A 5,236-nucleotide genomic window follows, 5' to 3' on the forward strand; every position below is an offset into this window, starting at 1 on the left:
AAGTCATCATTGTGTATGTGGATTAAAAAACTTCTATTTGAGAGAGATTTCTTAAAAAAGTGAAGGTTGAACATTTTAAACTTTTTTTTTTGAGAGAAAAAAAAAAAGTGAGATAACTTATAAACCCAATATCTTAACATTTTGAGAATAAATATGTACACTATATAAATGAGAGGATCCATATAAACCCAATTTCTTAAAGTTTAAAATAATGACGTGTCTTTTATAAGTTAAAGGACTCGTAAACTTCCATTTGTTACTGTTTCTTTTTTGCAACAATTATTTGTCATTTTTGTCGTGCATAAACCAAATTTCTAATGTAAAAAAAAAAGCATTTCTATTAAAACTAATGTTTATAAAATTATTAAAACTTGTATTAAAATCATTTAAATGTTAGAACAAAAAAACATTTTAATATCACTCATTCTAATTAAATGTATTTAATAAAATATGAGCTGATACAAGAACTTTTTTCTCAATAAAAATTGACTTTATATATATATATATATATATATATATATATTATGTGTGTGCGCGCGCGCGTGCGTGCGTGTATATTGTTTTGGAAAATGAAATGTTGGTTAAATGAGCTTGAGTTTCATCCCAAAAGCTAACTTAAAGAGTGAGGATGTTCAAACACATTAATACACCCAGCAATCCGAAAACGTGAACAATGTGAATCTTCAATACCACCCACATACTTAGAGTAAGTCCAATTCTCACATTGTTATCTTTAACTTGATTCTGATACCATGTTAAATAAACTTGAATCTCATCCCAAAAGTTAGCTCAAAGGGTGAATGTGTCCAAACATATTTATGCACTCAACAACCTAGGAGTCTGAACAATGTAGGACTTCTAACAAGCTACAAACAACCTTACATACACACCCTCACACCTAACATAGGTTTGGACCCATTTTGCACATTACGGTCCTTAATCAGACTTTGATACATGAGTTAGAATATGATGAGTATGTAAACACATTTCTCTCTCTTTAAGAAATGGGACGTTACACCCTCCCTCATTAGAATTTGATATGCTGAGATCTCTAAATAGATCATTGAAGATTTATTCTTCTTCATTTATATGAGCGGTCTGTCAATATAATTTGAGCACAATATTTAGATACATTCACGTATTTGGAAAAAAAAAGTAAGACGAAAAAGAATTAAATAATTAATATGTATTTTAAAATAATCAATCCATTTTAATGTGTGTGTCCAAATATTATATATAAATCATTGTGACTATATAAGTGTTTTTTCACTCAATTTCTTAAAAAAGAAAAAAGAAAAGGTAATTTTAATTTCCTACTCATCTTTCATTCCCCATCAACATTATTGTGCACCTCTTTCAATTTCGTGTGTCCTCCCCATTTCCATTCACATTCTCTATACTTCCTCCACAATTATCCTTAATTAACATTGTAAATACCTTATTTCATCTATATGACAATTTGCCAAGTGATAAAGGAAAAATCCAAAAGAGGAATCTATATGATATATATGTTCCACCCAACCAACACATCATAAAATAATCATTACATGTTGAGCTCACCAAATCTTATCATACATTAATCACACCAAATCTCACCTTCATCTGCCTCTTTTTTTGTATTTAGATTTAATAGAACTCTCCCTTTCATTACAAACAAACAAATACCCATCATACATAGCTTTATACATTGAATTATTGAAAGAAACCAAACAAAATTTCTACAAACTTCAAAGCCGACATAAACAAGAATTGGAGATTTTATTTTGGCCCTCTAAGAAATATTATCATTATTGTCACGTGATTCCATGAGATTTTGCCGCAGGCCATTAACTAGATCATTCACGCTCAAGCAGTATTCATCATCCATCTGCATGATATAGCAAAAGCATATTTAGAAGTTTCATAAAAAAAAGAACAATTGTGTGTATCCATAATACAACATCTCTCTTAAAGTTTATGTTTAAAAAACATGTAAACTTGTATTAAAATATAATTTGAATACTAGAACCAAAAAATCATTTTAATATTACTTCAAATATTGACCTCTAATTATTTTGGAAAATGAAATGTTTATGTATTGTTTAAGGCAAATGTTAACTTGTGCCCTCAAGGGCACATGTTAAGGAACTTATTATAGAAATATATGTATTAAAAGTCGTGCAATCAACTTCTTAAAAGTTAAATTATCATGTTTTCCAATGCAAAATTTCTCATTTTAGGTTCCTTAACATGTGCCCTTAGGGCACAACTTAACATGACCCATTGTTTAATTATTACCTGAGCAATGATTGTAACTTTTAAGAGTGGAAGTTCAAGGCAAGACACTGCTACTAGCAAGAGATAGATGAAGATTTTGAAGCAAAACCATTAATCTGATCACAATATCCTTTTGTTTCTCACAATGGATTCCAATGAGAATTTCCTTGTCTATGACTCTTGCTTCAACCCTAGGTAGTTCCTTCTTGGAATAATATCTATGGTCATCATTATCGGAATTCTCTTCACATGAAGTACTTTTTTCCTTGTCTACTATGCATGCTTGAGATTTCTTGATGAATATTACTGAATCTCTTTTCCTTTTGTTATGATTCTCTAGCTCATTTACCCTTTCTTGAAGTTGTTTCACATAATTGATAGCTTCTTGAAGTATGTAGGCCTTATCAGTCTACACGTAAATGAGAAAATATATACTTGAATTATATATACTTGAATTTCAAAGTTATTATAAAGTTATATAAAGAAACAAGGAAAAGGCATACTATGATTAATAGAAAAGAAAAGCAAAAAGAGATAAAAGTTACGTAAATATATTCAACTGTACACAATATTTATCTTTTATTAAAGTTGGTAGTATAATTATTATTATACATAATATTTTTTTTTTATATATAAATGTGTCAATTTTTTGATTTTTCTTTTATCTTTAAAAACAAGTAAGTAATACAGTTTATAAAAAAATAATAAAATTGGCTAGTAATATTAAGGGATGGACCATGTCTAACTAAGATATATGTTATACAAATTTTGTTCAAGTGGTTGGATCAAGTATATGCGTGCTTTGGATTAAAATAAACAAAATGATATGAGTTTGTGAAACTTTAAAGTATAGTTTTTGTCAAAATTACAACGGTTTACCGTGATTCTGACAATGATATAATAAAAAACAAACAAAGAATAATTGATGTCATGGTAGTATGTGTAAGATTTTACATGTTTGATAAAGTGCTGAAATGAAAAGGAGAGATGCACATGACAATTAACAATTTGGCATGATGGTGAAGACTCTTCAAGCTAGTAATATTAAGGGATGGACCATGTCTAACTGAAGAGGGAAGAAAGTACATTCTTCGACCTTTTCAGAATATGTTTTTTTTGGTAAACCTTTCAGAAACATGTGATGTGGTGGATGTGTGTATGTGCATGAAAGTGACGCTTTGTTAAAATTGAGGTTCTTTTGTATAACTTTTTTTTAACACCAGACCTCAGTTCCCTTGTAATGGGATGATAGGTTTTGTGCTTTCTTTTTTGAAAGAAAAAAAAAGTGGTTCTTAACACATTATGTGTGCATCGATGACATTGTGAATGATTGATTGGTTTCAAAGTAAGATTTAAATGTATGAAATTGATTTTGACATATTCAAATATTTTTAAATAGACTTGATTTTGCTTTTAAAAGGTATGTTTGGAAACTCTTGTTTAAGTAAAAAGTTATCAAAACTCAAAAGTTACTTGACATAACTTCAACTAAAAATGCGTCGTGGTTCCAAATACAAGTATAATTGATTCTAAAGTGAATGTAGACTTTTCTCTAAAAAAAAGTGAACGTAGAATTTAGAGCACTTTTGCATCTATAAAGTCTAAAATGTTTTTGCTTAACTCACTTTGATATGAATATAGTCTAATATAAATCACTTAACAATTTGAATAAATGAATAAAATAAATCACATTACTCTAACTCACCTTTGTTTACACCTATTCTTTCACACGATACGATTTCTTTATCGGTTGTTAATAGTATATTATTACATTTGAACTTGTTTATTATGTTCAAATACAAGTATAATCACTTAACAATTTGAATAAAAGAATAAAATAAATCATCAACGCGGCGTTTATTATGTTTTTGGGTTCTAATCCATCTCTGCGTGATCCAGCTGCAGCAGAATGACTTCTGTTCTTTTTTTTTTTTTTCTGAGATGAATCTATGCTAATCTCCACACAAGCAAATATTATTGATCTTACTTCTGATTTTGAAAATGACTGGTAGACCTTTATATATATGCATATACTATTGATTGAATGTTCCATACTTCAATTCATGTATGTATGTAACCAAAAAAAAAAAAAAAACAATTCATGTATGAATGGATCGTTGGTGGGTTGGGAGAGTGTGTGTGGCACTTCTTATTGATTTTATCTTGGTTTTTATGTTTCTCCCCAAACTCTTTTTCACATTATTTTTTTTTATTTTTTTGTATATATGCCATTCACACATGCAAAATATACTTGCTAATAAAGATATCATTGACCACGATAGCATCATTCTCCAATGTAAAATAAAATTACTGATTTGTTTTCTTTTTAGAGTTAGAGCTAAGCACAAGCTCCCTTCCTTTATATTTTAGAGCTAGCACTCCAGCCAAAAAAGACCTGAAATACAAGCGTCTCCTTCAGAATAGCGAGTATGAGTGATGTTGGTGGCTGTAATTAAACGTTATCGCAGCAGCAGTGGCGTTGACTAATGTAGTGCAGCAGCAATGTTTTGGTATTGCAGCTGCTACGTAGTGGCGTTTTATCCTCCATGTGTTCTGATTTGTCTATTGGTGTTCCAGCTACAACATACGAGTTCCCGGTCCTGGACAGAACCCTGTAATCGAGAGTGCAGATTCAACCAAGTCTGACAACAGGCAGAGCCGTCATTGAGACTACACCGTGTAGAAAATTACGTGGCAAGCGGACCGTTGACAGTGTAGGCCCTCCAGAGCTTGGAACTGAATTGGTGGATAACTCAACCTACAAAACTCGGAAAGTGAAGTGCACTAAGGTTGAGAAGGATTAGTTTGAAAAGCTATGTCTGCTATTTTCTTATTTTCATTGTCGCCGTTTTGGTTCAATTGTATTCGTATTGTGTGTAATGTTATGTTGTTACTTATCAGTCAGTTATTTTATTTTTTTAGTTTGCTCTTGGTGATGTACTAAGATGTTTTGTTGTTCCCAGTTTACTGAATTCAAACT

At 30.4% G+C, this 5,236-nt stretch overlaps 1 pseudogene across 1 annotated transcript; it reads right to left on the bottom strand.

Annotated features, from left to right (window-relative positions):
- Positions 1 to 1,529: 1,529 nt before the first annotated feature.
- On the bottom strand, positions 1,530 to 4,921 carry LOC146896431 (transcription factor bHLH25-like; annotated as a pseudogene). Its single transcript, XR_015021696.1, has 3 exons — positions 4,904 to 4,921; positions 2,278 to 2,665; positions 1,530 to 1,867 (listed from the first exon to the last, which is right to left on the bottom strand). The product of XR_015021696.1 is annotated as a transcription factor bHLH25-like (transcript).
- Positions 4,922 to 5,236: the final 315 nt, after the last annotated feature.

This window comes from Medicago sativa, chromosome 8 (genome assembly GCF_051527215.1).
Source record: "Medicago sativa cultivar Bolivia chromosome 8, Bolivia_mono, whole genome shotgun sequence".
Taxonomy (NCBI): domain Eukaryota; kingdom Viridiplantae; phylum Streptophyta; class Magnoliopsida; order Fabales; family Fabaceae; genus Medicago; species Medicago sativa.